Source organism: Equus asinus, chromosome 6 (assembly GCF_041296235.1).
Source record: "Equus asinus isolate D_3611 breed Donkey chromosome 6, EquAss-T2T_v2, whole genome shotgun sequence".
NCBI classification, from domain to species: Eukaryota; Metazoa; Chordata; class Mammalia; order Perissodactyla; family Equidae; genus Equus; species Equus asinus.
The window spans coordinates 10,333,878-10,356,500 of NC_091795.1; the positions used below are offsets into that span (position 1 = coordinate 10,333,878).

The 22,623-nt window shown below is 36.6% G+C and overlaps 1 long non-coding RNA gene across 3 annotated transcripts in view; it reads right to left on the bottom strand.

Annotated features, from left to right (window-relative positions):
- Positions 1-22,623, bottom strand: part of LOC139045484 (uncharacterized) — a 59,827-nt gene that overhangs the window by 31,519 nt on the left and 5,685 nt on the right. For 2 of the 3 annotated variants that reach the window (XR_011503838.1, XR_011503837.1), the window contains exon 2: positions 3,800-3,887. The exons of the other annotated variant lie outside the window; for it this stretch is intronic. This is a non-coding gene — a long non-coding RNA (uncharacterized lncRNA). The remainder of the gene's footprint in view (positions 1-3,799; positions 3,888-22,623) is intronic. 3 annotated transcript variants of the gene reach the window in all.

Consider the following 22,623-nt stretch of genomic DNA (forward strand, 5'->3'; position numbering starts at 1 on the left):
TACATGTTTTAAATGTCTATTTAAACAATTGAATATATTATTTACCCAGCCAATCTCAATATAGTCCACAAAACATAAATTCTCTCACACATTCTCTGACATCAGTGCAATAAAACTAGAAGTTAATACCAAATATATTAGCAAATACTCATAAAATCTTATCATTTTTAACAAATAAAAGGACTCATAAACAATGCTTAACGAAGGGGCAGGAGGAATGCTGGTTATGAAATATTTGATAAATAATTACAATAAAAGCTCACATATATAAAAATATATGGAATGTTGCCACAGTTTTAATTAGACATAAATTTGTAGGATAAAATGCTTTTGCTATTAAACAAGAAAGAATGGAATAGTACAAGTTAATCACTCAGATTAAGGTCAGAAAAACAAGGGCAAAACAAAACAAACCAGGATTAAAAGGGAAAGAATCTACTAGGATAAAAGCAGATTGATAAATGTCTGAGGTTTTTTTTAAAAAGAAAAATGTTACTTACAACCTCTAGATAGTCTTTTTGAGAAAAAAAAATGGGGTGATCCATGTTTTCTCAGATTCAAAGAAAATTAAATTTTCTTAAAAATATATTGCACCATTTTAAATCAACTGTTTTGAAATTTTTAATTAAATGGTCACTTCTCCCACTGTTTTGAAATAACTTTTGTGATATACCAAGTATTTATACATTTTATGTTTTATTTCTGGAGTTTTTCCCATACTTTTAATCTTCCCGGCTATTATAGGACTCATATCACATTGTTTTAATTATTACTACTTTTTCTTTTTTTGAGAAAGATCAACCCTGAGCTAACATCTGCTGCCAATCCTCCTCTTTTTGCTGACAAAAACTGGGCCCTAGCTAACATCTGTGCCCATCTTCCTCTACTTTATATGCGGGAAACCTACCACAGCATGGCTTGACAAGCGGCGCATATGTCTGCACCCAGGATCCCAGTTGGTGAACCCCGGGCCATTGAAGTGGAACGTGTGAACTTAAACACTGTGCCACAAGGCTGGCCCCTAATTATCGCAACTTTTTAATACGCTTAAAGAGGTAGGTAGGTTAAGTCCCCTTTCTTTATTTTCTTAGCCATTCTCACCCATTTCTTACTGTAGAAAAATTTTGTCTGGTTACAAATTTCATTGAAATCACAGTAAGTATTTTATTTGATTTTGGAAGTATTAGATTATTTCCAATTATTTAGTCTTTTAATCAGAATCATAGTCTGTCCTATCATTCTTTGGGATTTTATTTTAAGTCAATAAAGTTTTGAGGATTTAAAAAAATAAACATATTCATAAATTTAGTTTTGAATTTTTTTCTTTTGTGAATTTAATATTTTCTACTAGATTTTTTTTGCTGTAGAAGGCTATTTATTTCCACATATTTATTTTATAGCTAGTCACATAACTGAAATATCAATTCAAAAATTTGAATTTCTCTTATTGGTTTTCTAGGCAGTCAATCAGATGATCAGAATATAAGAAGAAAAAGATGAACTTGACCCTTCCTTTCCAGGTATGACCTACTTCATTTATTTTTTATCTTATTGCACTAGCTGGAAATTTTAGAAAAAGTTCAATATTAATGATAATAACATGCCTTCTTGTATTGCCATGACTTCAATGGGACACTTTTTGTGTTTTGCTGTGATGTCTGATTTTAATTATTTTGAGCTTTTTTATTGTTTTAGAAGAGTAGCTTTTCAATTTCACTTTACTATGACATTTTTAAAACTTGAACTTTGATAGAGCAACCACTATGAAAATTATATGATGGGGTATACCCCAAAACACTATAAATAAGTCATGATGGAATCCTGAGAAATGTACAGGTATCTCACAGGAAGCCAAGAAAAGAAACAGAGGAATAAAAAACTGAGAAAACAACCAATAAAATTTCAAGCTTAAGGCCTATGTTATCAATAATTACCTTAAAAATAAATTATCTAAATATATCAATTAAAAGAAAGAAATTGGCAGAGTGGATCTAAAAAAGAAAGATCCAACAACATGCTGTTTATGAGAAACTCAATTTAAATACAACATATATAGGTTGACAGTAAAAGGATGGAAAAAGATGTACCATGCAAATATTAATTTTCAAAAAGCAAAAGTGACTACTATTATTATATTATTAATCTAATAAGTGGACTTCAGAGGAAAGACAATTACTAGAGACAAAGAAATGCATTACATAATAATAAAAGGATCAACCCACAAAGAAGGCATAATGATCCTAAAAATGAGTATGTGCCAATTACATATGAAGCTTCAAAATTCATGATGCAAAACTGATTGAGTTAAAAGGAGAAATAGAGAAATCAGCAATTATAGTTGGAGACATCAACACTCTACTCTCAGTAATTGATAGAACTACTACACAGAAAACCAACAAGGATGTAGAAGAAATGAACAACACAATTAACCCAAAGGAAAATATATCAAGAACTCATAGAATATTCAACAAGATAGATCATGTCCTGGGCCATAAAACAAATCTAACACATATTTTTTTAATAAAATCACACAGAGTATGTTCTCTGACCATTAAGTAATGGAACTAGGAAAGACGACAGGAAAATCTCCAAACACTTGGAAATTAAACAACATGCTTCTAAATAAACCATGGGTAAAAGAGAAAGTGTGGAAGGAAATTAAAAAATACACAGAATTCAGCCAAGAGAAAATACAATATATCAAGATATGTGGAATACAGCTAAAGCAGCACTGAGAGGAAAATTCATTGTACTAAAGGCTCACATTAGAAAAGAGGAAAGGTCTCAAATTAATAATCTAAGTTCTGGGGCCAGCCCCAAGGCAGAGTGGTTAAGTTCCTGCTCCACTTTGGTGGCCCCGGGTTTCTCAGGTTCTGATCCTGGGTGTGGACATGGCACCACTCATCAGGCCATGCTGAGGTTGCATCCTACAAAGCACAAGTAGAGGCACTCACAACTAGAATATACAATTATGTAATGGGGGCTTTGGAGAGAAGAAGAAGAAGAAGGGGAAAAAAAGAAGATTCATAGCAGCTGTTAGCTCAGGAGCCAATCTTTAAAAAAAAAAACAACTAAGTTTCTAAATCAAGAAACTAGCAAATGAAGAGCAAAATAAACACAGAATAAGCAAAGAGAAAGAAATAATAAAGTTAATAGCAGAAGTCAATGAAATTAAGATGAAAACAACAGATAAAATCAATGAAACAAAAAGTGGGTTCTTGGGGAAAAAAGTCAATAAGTGATAAATCTCTAGCAAGACTGACAGATAAAAAGAGAAAAGACAAACATCAGCAATGTCAGGAACGAAACAGGATCTTACTACAGATTCTTCAGCCATTAAAAGGCAAATAAGGGAATACTATATCGTACTTTATGTTCATAATGTCAACAACTTAGAAGAAAGAACTAATTCCTCAAGACCACAAACTACCAAAACTCAACCAAGATGAAAGAGACAATCTGAATAGTCACAAATCATTAAAGAAATTGAATTTGTAGATAAAAAACTTCCAAAAAAAAATCTCCAAGCCCACATGATTTCACTGGAGAATTCTACCAAGCATTTAAAGAAGTAACATCAATTCTGCACAATCCTTTTCAGAAAATAGAAGCGGAAGGAACACTTTGCAATTCACTGGTATCAGTGAGACTAGTATCAATATCTGATATCAATGCTAGACAAAAAGAGGACAAAAAAAAAAAAAGGAAAGTACAGACCCATCTCTCTCATGAACTTAGTCATAAAAATCCTCAACAAAATATTAGCCAATTTAATCCAGAAATGTGTAGAAAGACTTACACACTATGGACAAGTGGGATTTCTTCCAGGTGTGCAAGGCTGGTTCAACATTTGAAAATCAATCAACGTAATCCACCATATCCACAAGCTAAAAAGAAAAATGTTATGATTATATCAAGTAATGCAGAGAAATCACTTGACAAATTCCAATACTCATTCATAATGAAAAGCTCAGATAAATAGGAACAGAGGGAAACTCCAACAATTTGATAAAGGGAATCTACAAACAATGTATGTTTATCATAATACTTAATGGTAAAAGACTGAATTCTTCCCCTTTAGATCAGGAACAAGGAGAATGTCTGCCTTCATCACTCATATTTGACGTAGTGCTGGAAGTTCTACCAGAGCAATAAGAAATAAGGAGTATGCATATCTAAAAGGAAAAAATCTGTCGCTATTTGTGGTTGACGTTATAACTTTATGTCTTCATAGATAATCCCAAGACATCACAAAAATATCTCCTAAAACTACTAAAGTGATTTCAGTAAAATTGCAGGATACCAGATCAACACAAAACAATCAATTGTATTTCTGTAAACTAGCAACAGATCAGTAGAAACCAAAACTAAAAACAAAATATAATTTATAGTTACACCAAAGAAAATGAAATACTTAGTTATACATCTAACACAATATAGATAGGGTTCTATGCTGGAAATTACACACTGCTAATGAATGAAATCAAAGTAGATCGAACTAAATAAAGAGATATATTGCATTCATAGATTGAAAGACTTAATATAGTAAGGACGTCAATTTTTCCCAAATTGGCCCATGGGTTTAACATAATTTCCAGCAACAATTTTTGCAGATATAAACAAGTTTAAATTATATGGAAAAGCACAGGCCTTAAAATAGCTAAAAACAATCCCTAAGGAGAATAAAGTAGGAGGTCTCACTCTACCTGATATTGAGGCCCACTAAATACTAATTCAAGACAGTGTGGTATCGGCAGAGAGAGAGACATATGAGAGCAGAACAGGAAAGAGAACCCAGAAATAGTCTCACACAAATATGCCCAATCGATTTTTGACAAAAGTATAAAAGCAATTCAACAGAGGAAGGAGAGCTTTTTCAATAAAGAGTGCTGCAGCAATTAGACATCCGTATGCACAAAAGTGGACCTCTACCTAACTCCCCCACTTTATGCAGAAATTAACTCAAATGGATCTCAAATTTAAATGTAGTAAAAGTGTAAAACTTTTAGAAAAAAGCAGGAGAAAGTCTTCAGGATCTAAGACTTACAGAGTTCTTGGACATGACACCAAAAACACAAATCATAAAAGAGGAAGTCGATAAATTGGACTTCATCAGAAACAAAACTTTTGCTCTGCAAAAGCCGTGTTAAGATATGAAAAGACAAACTACAGACTGGTAGAAAATATTTGCAAACAAACAATCCAATTAGAAAATGGGCAAAAGACATGAATAGACATTTCACTGAAGAGGATACACAGATGGCAAATAAGCACATGAAAAGACGTGCAGTATCATTAGCCATTAGGGAAATGCAAATCAAAACCACAAGGAGACATTAGTACACACCTAAAAGAACGGCTAAAATGAAAAATAGCGATATCACCAAATGCCAGCAAGGAGACAGAGAAACTGGAAAACTCATCTATAGCTAGTGGGAATGTAAAATGAAAATGAGTATGGCAGTTGATTACAAAACCAAACATACGCATACCATATGACCCAGCAGTAGCATTCCTTTTTTTTTTCTTTTTTAACATTTTGGGATAAATTGGGCCATTTATCCAAGACAAATAAAAACTTATGTTCACAGAAAAATCTGAATACAAATTTTCATAGCAGCTTTATTCATAATAACCCTAAACTAGAAACAAGTTATACGGCCGTCAACAACTGAATGGTTAAAAAAGAACTGTGGTACATCCATACCGTGGAATAGTGCTCAGCAACAAAATGGGACAAACTATTGATACATACAACAACTTGGGTAAACGTCCAGGGCATTATGCTGCGTGAAAAAAAGTCACTCTCAGAAAGGTTGCATACTGTATGATTCTATTTACATAACATTCTTGAAAAGGAAATGACAAACTCATAGAAATAGAGAAGAGATCAGTGGTTGCCATGGGAAATACTGTGGCTATGAAAGATAGCATAAGGGATCCTTATGGTGGAACTGTTCTGCATCTTGACTGTGGTGGGAGTCATGTGAATCCAAACTTGTGATGAAATGGCACAGAACTAAACACACATAAGTGAGTGTATGTAAAACTGGTGAAATCTGAATAAGGTTGATAGATTTCATCAATATAAATTTCTTGGTTATGATATTGTAGTATATTTATGTAAGATGTTACACTGGGAAAACTGGATATATTATTTCCATATGACTCTATATTTTTTCTTACAACTGTATGTGAATCTACAATTCTTTCAAAATAAAAAGTGTTTTAAAAATATATCTTCAAGGAAGTTTTGTGGTATTCATATAGTCTTTCTCTATTAATTTAATATTATTAGATTTCCCATAATGAACCATCCATGATATCCTAGAACAAAGCCCAACTGGGCATGGCATATTAATTTTTCTCTGTACTTCTAGATTTGATCTTCTAATATGGTTTAGGACTTTTTATATCCACATGCACGGTTGAGATTAGATTGTAGTTTTGTTTTTGAGTGTCGTATGAGCTTTGCAAGTGTAACAAGGAAACTTTCCATTTTTTTCTATGCTCTGCTTCCGTTTATATACCGTGGAACTTCTTTGAACTTTTTTTGAAAGAATTCACCCAGAACACTATTTGGATCTACACCATTTCATGGAGAAGGGTATTTGAAAATTATCCCAATTTCTTCCATGTTTATTGTTATACTCAGTTTGTCAACTTTTTCATCCAGTGTTGTCATTTTGTATTTTCTTAGCTTCTTCAAGATTTCCAAGTGTATTAACATCAAATTTATATTTGATATTTTATTACAATTTTTACATCTTGTTTATGTAGCAATAGCTCACGTCTCAATTCCATCTCACCGTAACCAAAACTTGCTCGCGTTCTTTCAGTTTCAGTTTTTCCATGCAACCTTTAAAACCAACTGGAACCATTTTGGTGTAAGGAATCTTGTGGGGTTCTAATTAATTAAATAATTATAGATATATAATGTATATATAATTTATATATATGAAACCACAGGGGCCGGCCCTGTGGCCGAGTGGTTGAGTTTGCACGCTACACTGCAGCGGCCCGGGGTTTCACTGGTTTGGATCCTGGGCGCGGACATGACACCTCTCGCCAGGCTACGTTGAGGCGGCATCCCACATGCCACAACTAGAAGGACCTGCAACTAAGATATACAACTATGTACTGGGGGGATTTGGGGAGATAAAGCAGAAAAAGAAAAAAAAAAAAGAAACCTCACTGTCTCCCACAATAAATTCCAATTGGATTAAAACATGGAATGCAAAAAAAGACGAAGAAAAATCTGAAAGTCCCTGGAGAAAATATGATTTCTTTGATCCCTGGCAGGAGAAGGCTTTTCTAAGCATAAAAGCAAAAGAGGAAAATGAAAGAAAGATTTGTATGTTTAACTGAACCAAAAATCTAGAAGAAAAAGTCTATGTATTAAAACAATGTAGATATTTCAACACCTGGTACAGGAACAATTAGATCTCCATAATCAAAAAAGTGTATTTTGATCCATGTAATCTCATCATGTGAAACAGTCAATTCAAAATGTATCATAGACCTAAACGTAAACTCTAAAACTACACAACTTTTGGAAGAAAAGACAAGAGAAAAATCTTTGTGACTTTGCCTGCCTAAAGATTTCTTAGGTACAACAGCAAAATCACTATCCATAAAAGTAAAAAAACCCCAAAATCTAATAAATTTAAATTGGACTTTATCAAAATGAAAAACTTTCCCTCTCCAAAAGACAGTATTAATAGAAACAAGGACAAGCCACATACTGGAGAAAATATTTTTAAGCATGTGTCTGAAAAAAGACTTGTGTTCCGGGGCCAGCCCAGCGGCATAGTGTTTAAGTTCGTGAGCTCTGTCTCAGTGGCTTGGGTTTTGAAGGTTTGGATCCTGGGTGCGGACCTAGCACTGCTCATCAAGCCATGCTGTGGTGGGGCCCCACATAAAGTAGAGGAAGACTGGCACAGATGTTAGCTCAGCAGCAATCTTCCTCAAGCAAAAAGAGGAAGATTGGCAACAGATGTTAGCTCAGGGCCAAACTTCCTCACACAAAAAAAGAAAAAAGACATGTTCATAATATAAAGAATTCTCAAAACTCAATAATAAGAAAACAAAAAAATTCAATTAGAAATGGGCAAAATATTTAAATACATACTTTCCCATGGAAGATATATAGATGGCAAATAAGCATTTGAAAAGATGCTCTACATCATTAATGATTAGGGAATGCAAATTAAAACCACAATGAGATATCACTGCATACAAATTACAGTGGTAAAAATTAAAAACACTGATCATTGCACATGTTGGTGAGGATATGGAGGAACTTGAACACTCGTACCTTGCTGGTTGAAATGTAAAATGGTACCACTATCCGGAAAATGCTTTGGCATTTTTCTTATAAAGGTAAATAAACTCCTGCCATGTGATCCAACCACCTCACTGCCAGATATTTATTAAATAAAATAACAATGGAAGTCCATACAAAAACTTGTACATGAGTGTTTCGTCCAGGTTTATGTGTAACAACCAGAAAATGGAAATAATCCAATATCCATAACAAACAAAATCATGAACAAACAAAATGTGGTATATTCATACAGTGGAATAGTTCTCAGCAATAAAAAATAATGAACTCTTGATATATGCAACAATATGGGTGGTTCTCAAATAATGTGTATTCAAAATATCTATGTAATATTTAAGTGCATTCTTATAGTTGTTATGCTGATGACACTTCTCAGATTCAACTTTCTAGGTGAATCAAATCAGGATTCCTAAGTAGGTGTTCATTTTGCGACCCTCTGGAGTTTGGAAATGCCCCACTTCTTACCAGGCTCTTTTTTCTGATACTGCTCCAGTCCTCTGAACCAGACTCTCCTTTCTGCTGAACGTCACTCCCTTAATACATTTCTCTCTTTATGGACAATTGTACATTTTCTTTCTTAGCAAAACAAGTATCTTAGTTTCAATATCCTTCTTCTTCAAAAAAATCCACATATAAACTCAAGCAGTTAGAGTTTCCCCAACTGACGTAACTCTTTGTAGATAAATATACATGATTGTTCTACGACTCTTGCTTGATTTGTGTTGGTTTATCCCTGTTGCTTCTACCTGCCTCTGTATTAGTCCTTGATTCGGCAAGCATGTAAAATCTTCTTCCTATGTGCCAGTCGTTGTTACGGGTTGTAGAGACACAAAGTGCAGTAGAACCCCCTCCTATTTCTGAAGAGATATAATGGTCTACTTGGATCAAGACACAAGGATAACACCAACGTCAGAAAGCTATGAAGGGGATGTGCACAGGGGGCCGAGGGTAGGGGTGGAGGGAACCTTGTCCTGAAGCATTCTACTTTCTCACCTTTCAATGCTGTGGATAGTCAACACATGCCACTGACCAAATACCCAGAAATTGTTTCGTAAGTGGAATATAATACACATGGAAATAAAAAGACATATCTGAAATATATCAGTGAATATGGAAATGTGATTTAAAGAAAGGATGAAGAAGCTTCCCTTAGTCTTTAAAGTCCCACCATTATTTGCATTTTGTCTCCTTGCAACAGGACACCTGGCTAAGATCTGGTAAGGGGATCCTTAGATTTCCGGCTCTACTAGTATGCTAGATTAGATAACATGAATGGCTCCTGAGACAAACACCAAAAAGGCTAGATATAGTTTAATGAAGGTTCTTTTAATAGAGCTGAGCTCTAAAGTAGAAATCCCTCAGGTGCCAGAACTAAAGAATAGCATCCTAAGTGGACTGGAGGAACATAACTAAACTGTCGGCATAAAATGCCAACACAGATAAATAATCATTTGAGACCAGAGTTGAAATTCAGACATTTCCAGACAAAGATGCAGAGTCTACCACACTCACGGAGAGCATTGAAGAAGGGCTACCACAGAATGAAAAATTGAACCCTAAAGTAAGCAGAGAAGCGCAAGAGGAAATTAAAAATCACCTAGACAAAGACAACACATTTGTAAAAGAATACTAATGAATAGGAGGAAAACAGGTATTATGGCTTAGTATAAGCCATAGTGAGTAAATCATTGCGGTGCTCATGGAGGGATAAACAAAGTGACCACTAGAACAGAATCAGGAGCTCAGGAGCAGACATGTGTACACGTGTGCACGTCTGTATCTATATATCAACATCATCTACATCTGTATCTGTGCTTGAGTATATGTACTTGTATACGTGTGTGTGTGTGTGTGCACAGGAGCTCAGTATAGTGCCCCTATACTGAGCTGAGATGACAAGGGAGGAGAGAAATGATAGACTTGTCTGTAAACGGGTGGATAAAGCGTGAGAAGAAGAGATTGAAAAGGTAAATTAGACCCCTACCTCACACTATTTTCAAATATATATTCCGGATAAATAAATGCTTTAAATATGAAAGATAAAACTAACAATTTTGGAAGAAAATGTACTTCAACATGGAGTTTATTTCTTCAATGACAACCAGAAAAGAACAGACTACAAGATTGATTTGTCTCCACACACAGAAAGACACCATAAAATATAAGTTCAAAAAACAAATTTAAACAAGCAGCTATATAATCATTAAAGAATTAGCATCCATAATATATGAAGAATGCCTTCAAGAAAAAAATATAAGCCTTAAAAATACTTAGGTAGAGAAAGAAAATTCACTGACAAGAGTAAATTAAGAAAAGATGGTGACGTGATTTAGTGGAAAGAATGAGGTCTTTAGGGTCAGACCGCCTCGCAATTAAACACCATATTAACTGTGTCACCTAACTGGGGTAGAATGGGGCGTCGAAGCTGGAATTATGACAGAAGTGCTTACTTCATCAGACTGTTGCGAGTAGAATTATCATCACAATGATATTTTATTCATTCAGCAAACACTTACACAGTGCTTACCGTGGAAAAGGAAAGAGGTACCGTAATTGACCTCTGTTTTACAGATGAAGAAACAAAGCTATAAGGAGGCGAAGGAACGTGTCCAAGGTCTTACAATGAGTGAGCATCAGGACTAGGACTCAGCCCCAGACCCCTGACTCCGGCTACAGTCGGTACTCCTTACACACCCTCTCTCAACTGACAAGTACATATGTGTGTGTGTGTAGACACATACATATCTATGTGTACACCACCAAGATTAGTGCAGATTTGTAGATTAGGATTTTTTAATTTAAAAAATTTTGGATATTTGCCCTTTGAAAATTCTGTGTATTTTTAATTTGTGAGATGACTCAAAGTAATATTGGGATTTTGCTCTAGCAGTCTAAAATGATTATATCAAGAAATAGCTAAAAAATTATCTCAAAAATATTGTTACCAAATGGGAATCAATAAGAATTCAGTCCTTAAGCGCAGATTTTTTTTTTTTTCCTGAAGAAAAGGAATATAGCAATTTAGCTCAGTAATTAAGCTGGAAAAAATTCTCTGGCTTCAGTAACAACCAGAGAGCATACTTTAGAGGTTTTTGCTGTTCAGCTTTATAAACGAACCAGTGTGGACAAAAACGCTTGTGTATACTGAACGGTACACATAAGAGCCCATTTGCAGTAGAGTGGAGATGATTTTCTAGCTCTGCCCTTCCCCCGCCCGGGTCTCCCTCCGTCTGCCTGGCCTTCCCGTTCAGATCACAAATGTCTCAGTGACACCTGAGCTCCTGGCCCTCTCCACTTTCTTCAACCTGGGAAATAATTTTGAGTCTTTGTTCAGACTTTAAATACAACATTTACCTCAATTGTTAAAGCTCACAGATATTTGCATTTTAACGGCATTAACTCTGACTTGTAGGATGAATGTCTTTTTATTTCCTTATTAAAGAAATACAGGCAATTTTGAGCTGATGGAGCCTAAATATGGGGTCTACTTTTAACTCTGATAGAATTAAGAAACATGACTTCTTCAGGATGTGTACGTGTGTTTGTGTGTATGGTAAGGTGGGAACATTGTCCTTGGACAATAAAGAAAATGTCTGGGCCAGCCCCTGCGCCAGGTATAAACATGATCTCTCTCCTTTTTGTCCACGGTGCCTGGATGCCAGGGATTTGGTGAACATGCCTCTGAGGTCACACGTCCGCATTTCTCTATGCCCTCAGCTTCAGGTCTAGGATCTTAGGCTCAGGCAGCTTTGGGAAGGAGCAGCGGAGGGCTGGAACTGCTTCCTTCCACATGCTCACAGGAGGGGCAGCGTGGAAAGCTGCTGACACAGGGCTGGCTGGAGATGCCGAGAGCTTCAAAGTGAGAAGACAAATCAAGTCTTTATGGTTCGTTCTCTGAACCGCTTTATTCCTTCTTAATTACCTTGCAGCACCATAACGAGTATGTATACTGTGCCCTCCAGTGTGTCAGCCGAACAGTTTTGGGCTTTCTATTTGTCTACACTGACAAGCAGTACATGGACAATCATTTTATGTCATTTCACAAGCTCCCCTCTCCCATGTTTGAGCAAGCGGAGGTGAAAAATGTGAGACAGGACAATTGCTAAGAATAGGTATTCTGAGTCAGAAAGACCTGGGTTTGCAGACCATTCCATTTCTTACTGTGTGACGGTGGAAAGTTATTTAACGCAGCCCTAGTTTTCTCCTCTATGAAATAAGGGTAGTAAGAACTCCCTCAAAGTGTTGTTGGGAGAAGGAATTTGGACAATGCATGTTAAGTGCCTGGTGCATAGTAAGGACGCAATAATAACAGATGCTATCTGAGGCATAATCGTAAGAACTCCCTTTCCATGATAACACAAAGCACTAAAAAAATCCCATTCCTTCATTTAATTATATATTCTGACATCTTAAAATAGAATGTTATTAAACTATGAACCCATTTAAACCATCACTTGATTTTAAAAAATTGGCCATCATCGGGGGATTAAATATTAGTAAATTTTTATTTTGTTCAATTACTAGAGAAAACTAAAGAAGTAGCTAGTGATGGAGGACAGGATAGGTTTGATCCATACAAAGGTGATCTCATTCTTAATTTGTCAGTGTTAGCATTATAATCTGTAGTAATTTGTGTTTTCTGAGCAACTGATATTTATTGTACCTACTGCTTTTTTCCCCTACCTCATAAAAGTTGAGATTTACAAATGAAGAAATGTTCATTGGGAAGGAAACAATAGAGGAAACCAAGGGTCTGAATAAATGGCCAATTGGATAAACCAGTTACATTCACAGATACAGTGTCCCGTAGGTAGAGAGAATCCATTATTCATGGGTTATTTATTGGAACAAAGTTTTGGCAGTGCAATTTTCCCTCATAACTGCCCAAATGAACTATCGTGCCATTTTTCCTCCGTAAAAATCACAATGCACAAGGAAGGCATAGAAGGGACAGCTATAAAGGTGAAGTTGATGTTCAACTAACATTTTTGTTTTAAAAGTAAAAAAAGCAGAGATTTCTGTAGCTTGCTTGAAAAGCTAGAACTTTCAGCTCTCTGCCAACAACCACAGCTGAAACTGACAAGGTCTGACATCTCCCCCTGCTTTTCCTGCTCCCATTCTCTATGAAAATACTGCAGACACTGGATCAGGAAAGACAGTGGAGCCTTAAAATAATCACTCTTTCAATTTGCCCCGTGTTAGTTTCCATAGGAAACAAAAGTGGGAACTGTAGCCGGCAGCAAGCAACTGTCTTGTTAGAAGCCTCTCTTGTCGATTCAGCTGTGGCTGTTGGCTGAAATCTGAAAGTGGCATTTTTCAAAAGGCCCTTTGGCTTCTGAGTCTATGGAGTTTTCACTTTGGAAAGCAATAAAAACGAATGGAAAAAAGTGAAAATTACTTCCAACACCAAGTTTTCATATACCTTAGGATACTATTTCTCATGCAAAGAACTTTTCATTTCTCTGCCTACTAGTTTATGTGTGAGAACTGAAACCCATTTTATAAAAGCGAAAAGATACATCAAAAAACGAAACTGTGCATCTTTGGAAGGTTAAATCCTAGATCTTGGCTGTGTGCTCCCTTAACTGTAAACCTTATCGGGCGAAATCGCTTACATAAACATTCCATTTCGGGTGGTAGTTCAGTTTCCATCGGAACACCATCCTTGGTTCCCTCATATTTTACAAACAAATCCCAAGTTACAAATGCTGCACACACTTCCACAGAAGAAAGGTAGAGAGGATTTATAGAAAACACAGCCGGCCACTGAAATTAAATTGTTTTAAAATAGATATTCACTCTGAGAAGAATATTGTTCAAAACTTCACCATTGAACAGGACTTCCAGCATTAATTCTCATACAAGTTGAAAATAAAGAAGCCTCAAAATAATCATCATCATGTGATATGATGCTTTCATTGGGGAGAAAGCATTTTCCAGACGTTCGCTGCTCTGAATTATAGTACAGCGTAGCAGCAATTCTAACTGAGATAAAAATTTTATCAAAAATCTGCGAGGTTTGAAAAAATATCACACAGAAGTGTGATCTCAATGATGTGTCATTGCTTCTCTGCTGTGGTCATCAAATCTATAATATGTTCCTTTACGAGGGAAAAAGCCCCACCTGATTGTAAGAGGAAGAAAGAGTGGAAAAAATATAAGGAGGGGTAGATTTACTGTACATATTTACACAATTTAAAGTGGAGAGTAATCCATCAGATACCATACGCTTGAAGCAAAGAGCAACCCATCAGATACACTGAAGACGTGGTCGAATGCATCTGTGAGAACCCACATACTTTCACTTTCCCTTTGACTTTCACCTGCAACAAGAACAAGAACCACAGCAAAAGGGTGTGGCTCTGATTTTTTTTGGTTTGACATAGGAGCATGTTATAATTTGCACATTTAACCTTTTCTTTAACTTTTACATATTTATACCTAAAAAATAATGTTCTTTAACTTATTTCCCACTCCCATCACCTGGGGGCATTAGTGTTCACAGATTGTGGTTTTTTTTTTTTTTAATCAAAGAAGAGGCCATGCTTTTATATACATTTATATATTTCTCCTTTAGGTTTGAATTTTTCAGGGAATTTTTTTTTTTTTAATATTCAAGGCTCGACATTGGATCAAAGCTAAATATCAGGATTGGCGTGTGAGAAAGATCCTGCAAGGTGGAAATTACAGATTTAAAAAGAAGGGACAACTCTGAAGGAAAATTTCTCTGCTTAAATACATCAGGAATCTGGTGTTCCTTTCAAGTGGTTGCTAAACAATTTGTGTACTGTAAGTAGGATTGTAATAATGGAAACACTGTTCAGCTTGCCTACTCTTCCTTCATAACTCATTAATGCCTTTGCCATGGGTTCTTTATGGGGCATCCATTAGGAGTGTATACTAATAATAGTTTAATCCCACTACACCCAATTATATATCCCCCTTAACCAGTGTCTGCCTCCCTTTCTCTCTCTCCCTCTGAATTATGTCTAATAAAATAGAATATGCTAACGGAGAGGATTAAAAAAACAACAAACCTCTCCCTTCCCAAGATTAAAAATTACAGATAGTAACTATAATGCAACAAAAATAGCCAGAGAGTGGGCCGAAGTGGATAATGATGTACAGAGGGGAGTAGTGGCCCCTCACCCCATCTCTTATCATTAATAACACCACACCTGACAAAAGAAAAGAAACTGCCCGCCTGAACAAAACTACCTAAACACCCAAGATTTTATTAAACAACCCATTTTAGAACTTAAATCATTAAACCGCGTCTCCATGGGCTCTTCAGAAGGGCTGCCTGAGAAAAATAATGGATTGTCTGCAAACTTTTATCTTAGCTGTTGCCTCTAGAGTTGTGCTATTTAATTATTAAAATGTGGTATTAATGAAACATGCAATCCTGGAAAGGAAACTACTTTTATCGTTGCACATGAAAGGCAAAAATTTAATATACTGAATATACTGTATACACATTACAAATGTATCTGCATCCACCTTCCAAATAGCAAGCACCCCCACCATCCCCCTCCCCTCCTTTACAGCTGCTCAATCTGCAAGAATGTGCAGAAGTAATTTATCTGAAATGGCCACTATTGTTCTTGATTCTGATTTGATTCCAAAAAAGCCAAATAATGGAAACCATTTTGAACATCTATTTTGTGCACCTGTTGTGCCGCATTATGGTATTCTGCGATTTCCATTTACGTCACATCTCTTGACATGCCTTTGATACACTATGCTGCTTTGCTCAACAAAAATCCAGGATGCTAGAAACCAATGACATCCTTATTTTATTAACAAAATGGCAATGGTAAATGCTACTGAATGAGAGCTCTGGAAGGAAACAGGAGCACATCAACCTAACCACTCGCCAGACTGTGTTTCACTAATGTTAAGTAGATTTAAGTAGCTGAACAGCCTGGAGGCACTCAATAAAAACAGAAGATATTAATAGTATTGTTAATGATTCTGTTACTTAAGCAAAACAATAGGGCCTTGGTAGTTTCATTTTTTTCCCTTGTTGCTTTGGTCCTTGATTGCAATGCGAATTGAGAATCTGAATGGTTTTTCTGCTGGACTGTATGTGGGGGCTGGTTTCTTTGTTGATCAACTCAAGAAGGCATGGGATTCGCAGTTGCTGCTTTTCAACTGTGCAGCATCATCTTAATTTGCATTTCAATATTATGGCTCCAGCACTTTCAAATACTTCCTCAGTAGCTTCTTACCTTAGCTTTTCTGTATAATGACACCACAATTATATGAAGACTTACAGTGACCAAAAAGGGTTGGTTGTGATACTTTGTGGGCAAGGAGACTACAAGCTTTGCATAGCACTGATGGACACATGGATTTTGAAATAATGAAATACCCAAGCCGCCTTGGCCGTCTTTCATGTTTATTAACAAGCTTCTTCCATGCTGAGTGGAGTCACACAAATGCTCATAATGCCCAGGTATGTGTGACCCCCTTACTCATGTCAAATGACCATAATGCCAAGATTTTATGGCACTGAGATTTTGCTGTATCCCTTTAAGGTGAAAGTGTCAAAAAGTTTGGTGTGCTTCTTAGGTCGTATTAATGAGTCGTATAAAGTTGTTCCTTTCAAAAAATCTGAAGAAGATTAAAAGTCTGACTCACAGAATCGTAGCGCGAAAAGAGACCTCTAAGGTCAAATCTGGCTCTGTCCTAATGTAGGAATCAATCCCTCCTTCACCGTCTTTGACAGATGGTCTTCCAGGTTCCGTGTGAACTTTCCACTGAAGGGCAAACCCTGCTTAACAAAGCAGTCTGCTCGATTGGTAAACAGCCCTAATTGTTAGATAGTTTTCCTTTATATTGAGCTGAATTCTGGGCGTTTTGAAGCAGAACTAGACAACATGCAGAAAAGTCAATGCCAAGCAAGGCCCCTTTCATGGGTGTGGGACCTGTACAGTCACACACGTCCTCATGCTTGGTTTAATGCTCTGCTGTAATCATCTTGGAATTCCTAATCATTTTTAACAAACAGCCCCATAGTTTCATTTTGTACTGGGCCCCATAAGTTATGCAGTTGATCCTGGTGCCAATTGTGATTTAAAATGAGGGACCGATAAGAACTCTTACACAGCATGCTCCTTTTGGGGCTTCTGATGTTATTTTATTTTGTTATATATATCTTGTCAGTGTATATACATAATACTTTTTGGACTTATTGCAAACCAGTTTTTAATTTATGGACTTTTTCCATTTCCTTGTGCTTCCTCCCCCACATCTGTCCTTTTGCCACTAAATTCATTGGGGGTGCCAGGATGGGGTAGGAATACAAATTTGACTAAGATGCAGTCTCTGAACATTAGCAGTATTAAGCTTTTCTCTCCTTTGCTTTTGAGTTACTATCTCAAATCCTCCCTTGTCAATCAAAGTAGAAGTACCTTTTTTGGCCAAGTTAAGCAGGGTTCAGGCCAACAAGTAGCATAAAGTCGGAACACTTGGTTTCAATGCTGAATCATGCTTCTTACTGATTTTATGACTTTGGAAATGACACTTACCTTGAATGCTTTCCTTGCCTCATTTGGCCTGCTTACCTCCCAGGGCTGCAGCTAAGCTGGACTGAGAGCGCTGAGTAAGCCTGGGGCTTTGCTGAACTTGGACGCAGGGTTTCTCAGAGGCCAGCCGAGAGCCCTGTCTCTCCCATCCCACCCTGTTTCAGAGACCACAGAGAAACATCTTGGAACCCCCACCAGATAGACGTGCTCACAGTAAATGCAGGCCTTGTGTTTTTTTCTCTTCGTTTTGCTCGCTGCTTTTCAGGTATCATGTATCATCTCACAGTCACATGGCTGTGAGAAGTTTACAAGGAGGAGCAAAGCTACCTGGACGTTTTTAGAGAGTGGGCCTTGAGCATGAGTACATGGCTGAGTCATTTAAAATATTAGCTGTTAAAGCTGGGGAAATGATCCAATAGAGAGAGAGAAAGAGAGAAAGCACAAACCCGACCCTGTATCAGCCAGGACTCTTGGTCTAGGGTGGAAGTGGGAACCACATGTGAATGACTGGTAGAAGCCAGAACTCCAAGGGGTGGACTGGAACATAAATTATCTCCTGAAAAACAGAATCTAAACACTCTGCAGGTCAAAAAAACAAAGAGTACAGTCATGCATCACTTAATGATGGGATACGTCCTGAGAAATGCATCGTTAGGCGATTTTGTCATTGTGTGAACATCACAAAGTGCACTTATGCAAACCTAGATGGTATAGCCTACTACACACCTAGGCTGCATGGTACTAATCTTATGGACCACCATGGTATATGCAGTCTGTTGTTGACCAAAATGTCGTCATGCAGTGCACGACTATGTTGAGGTCTGGTTAATCTCTATTCTCAAGAAGGATGCATAATTTTTATGACATAGGAATATTCTACTCCCATTGAAAGCGTGCTTCGGCAAATGTGATGGAAAATGCATCAAGTGGTCATGATTTGTTAAAATCTGTTATTATGACCAAGTTTACTACTGTATGTAAATATTGATGCATAGCTTCAACTGTACTTTTCTTCTATCAGTTAGTTAAATAAAACTAAGTTACCATTAAATTCAATTTTTTGGTAATAAAAATTGAATATTTCTTAAGTGATAAAATGAAATAATGTGCATGAAAGTGCTTTGAAATTATCTTTACATATAAAGTCTTATTATCTTAAAAGTAAATTGCGATGTTTGGGTCTAGGAAAAAAAATCCCCCCTAAGTGAAAATAAGAAGTGAGCATTTGGATATTTTAATACTGTATATACTCAACTTTCAAGGTAAATTTGAGTGACTGAAATGTTTTCAGACGTATTGCTTTTTCTGTAGTGAAAACTTTTTGGTATTTATTTCAGATGAATAACATTGCTCGGATTCCGAATTTTTACGTTAAGATATCCTAACTGGTGATTTCGAGATTTCCCAGGACAGGAGCACACACAGTCTTTGGCAGGCTAGAATCTTCACCAGGAGCAATCGCTTTCATGAAAGCAAGTCACTTGCTTTCTTATCTAGAAAATTTGATTTATCAACCATCAATCTCTCTTGTCAGCTTGGCCAAGGATAGAGCAAAGAAAAGGACATGGTGATTTTGTGCTTCCCCTCTAGTTTGGTATCTTTATTTGGCTTATGATGTCAAAGCTGTGCTGCAAGTCTTGGCACTCCAAAGGGTGGCCATGGTCATCAGCATTGCTCTTTGGGTGTTGGCTGCAGCCTAATGGTTAGGACCCATTTGCCAATCGCTCAGAACTCTGAGCTCACCGCAGAGGACCCATGTTATCTCCAAATAACATCCCTATGAAATAAGCCTCACATGGATCTGTTTCAAGCAGCAAGTTGAAGCGATAGATTGTGTGTAAGTATTTGACCTCTGAAAGATATATTTCCTTGTGTACAATCACAAGTTTCTGAAGAAATTTTTCCCCACAAGGCAAAAAAAGATAATTTTTTTTTCCTGGAAAATGTTCGTTTCATGTGTGAAACCAGTTGGTAGGAGTGAGATATTTTTATTGACTGACTTAGACTACAGTGATTTTATAATCAAGTAAGACATTAAACTCATAAAAACAGAAAGCATTTACTTGAGAAAGAATGGGAAACTGGAACAGCAGATGTAATATAATATGTTAAGATACAATTTTAATCTTTTATCTCTCCCCCTTCTTGCACTTGCACGTATTAGAAGAGAAATTGAAACCCTGCATTATACTTCTCTCATCCCAAATTACCTTCGCTGAAGACCCAAGATTACTTTTATAACCATTGGCTACTAGAAAGGTAAAGATGAAGGAAGAGTGGGGTCTGCTGACATTCTGCCTGGTTGAGGAGACCGGTTTTACTTCATATAGACTGGCAGGGCACAAGCTTTCTCCGCCCTCACCTTCCCGTGACGTGCAGCCTCCTCTGTGTCACCTCTAGGAACGAGAGGACATCAGGGGCTGGATACCTGATTTTCCTCATTCACGTCTCTGACTGTTACTGTGCATTCACTTCAGCAATTTATGTAAAGGTGTATATTATCTTATGCCTCACCTCTTTCTAGCTTTTGTGAAGCTGGGTATGTTTATTTGAACCAGAATAGAGAGGTATTCTGAGAAGAGACTGATTTAATACCACATGGATATAATATTCTTTCCTATTTTATGATGATTGACAGAAACCCTAAGAATATGAAATAATATTTTATTAAAATTAGAAGATATAACTGCATCTTCTCTAACATATTAATTTCTAGAAATGTTCCCATTAAGTAAACGATGCTTTTCTGAAATTGACTTCCAGGTCCTGGGATGGGATCCTGGGGAATGAAAGGAAATACCCATTTTTCTCACGTAACTGCTGTTATGTCCTTCCATAGGACCCTGGAACATGGTGGAATACTTATCAATTGCTAATCAGATCTGTTCTCTCTCAATCTCTAGCTCTCTTTCTCATTTCCCATTCCCCTCATCTCTTTGTCTTTCAAAAATGAGAGAACTTGCATGCCCACAAATGGCATGATAGTTATTTAAAGGTCACTTGCCTGGTCACTCCAATTTTTAGTTTACTGAAGCACTGAGTACTACATGACACAAGATACTGGTTTCTATGAGTCTCAGACAGATGTCAGCTTCCTACGTGGGAAGGTCTTTGTTGCCAACAGAACTGACGTTTTTGTGCTTCTATCGAAGTGCTAGGAAAACTATTCCAGATGAAAAGAAGAAGAAATATTTTAAAATTATTCTCCCAATCACTTGGCCATGGTGGATCTGTACGGGACAGACTGGGGTGGTTTTGCTTCCCTTCTCTCCCCAGGTCGTGAGGAAGCTTGAGCCCATAAAGGCAACCAAGGTGAACTTGCTCATTCCACACGACGGGGTGGATCATTCACCACGGGGGCTTCTTGATAGCGCTCTGTCCACTCTAATTTTAAACATCTAAGCAATGGGAGTCCCACCACTTCCCTTGGAAGATTACCCTACAGTCTAATAGACCTCAACATTAAGAAGATTTTCAATTGGTAATTGGTAATCAACCTAAATTCCCCTTTCCGTAATTCCATCCCATTACTCCAACCCTATCCTCTTGTTCCATCTAGCTCCTCACCCTCATTAGTGTTTATGCTCTCCAAATACTAATAGATAGCTGCTGAGAAAAACACTCTCAGTCATCATTTAGCTAGACCACAGATAGTTACTTCTTCTTTGAAAAATATGTCTGTTCCCACAAATACTATTCTCCTTAAAAACATTATTTGATATTAAAAGAGTCAAGTATTTTTTAATAAGCACACAAAAAAAACAGTCTATAAGTGAAAAGCACAGCAGTCTGTAACGGACTACAGGGGAATAAATACATTCTTACTGTGCGCGAGTGATAATGGTATAGCTAAATTCACCTTTTTTTGCCCTTTACACAGACACAGAACAAACCGCTAAAACAATTGAGTGAAGGCTTTTTCCCCAAAATTGTCCATTTCTATACCAGCTCTTTTATAATATTATCCTTCCATGTTATGGAGTAAGAGAGTGTTTTTCCTGGTTTACAAAAGTATTTATTGATAATATATTATCTGTTAATAATCATTAATTTAATAAAACCATTGACATCAATACTAATAATTTGTTACAATAGAGTTACATAAAATATTACATGGTGGTAGTTAGACAGGGGAAAACCAAGCCTTAATTTATGTCTCATTCATAACCCCAACTTCTTTTTTATATTTAGACTACTTTGCCAATTAGATTTACTGGCAAAGTCAAAAGACCATGTTTTAGTAGCAAACTCTCAAAATAATATATGTTTTAAAAATTGAGATTTCTATTCAGTTTCCTCCAGTGTGGCAGAACTCCCTCCCTGGTCTCTGTTTAGGAAATAATTGGATCCCAGCTCTATCTAGATCCTCACAGTGTGGCTTGATTCTTCATCTATCCTCGAACACTACAATACTTCCTAATTCATTTGACTTTTATCTTGAATTTTAAGCTAGTTTTCTGCTTACATTCATGATACCTGATACATATTTTACATGAATAAATAAGCCAAGGGAACAGAAAGAATATTACATAACTTTTGGAAAGTGATTCTACGGTGGACCATGCCCCAGAACACTTAATTCTATAAGAGGGCATCCTCATGCTATTAACTGCTGGCATTCCTGAAGACATTTATGCGCCTTTCTAGAAAACTTCTGGTTGACATCATGTACATTTGTAACCACTACAAATTCAACAACTGTTCAGCTTTAGTATGGGGCTTCAAGTCCAAGACTAAGCGAGTGTTCAC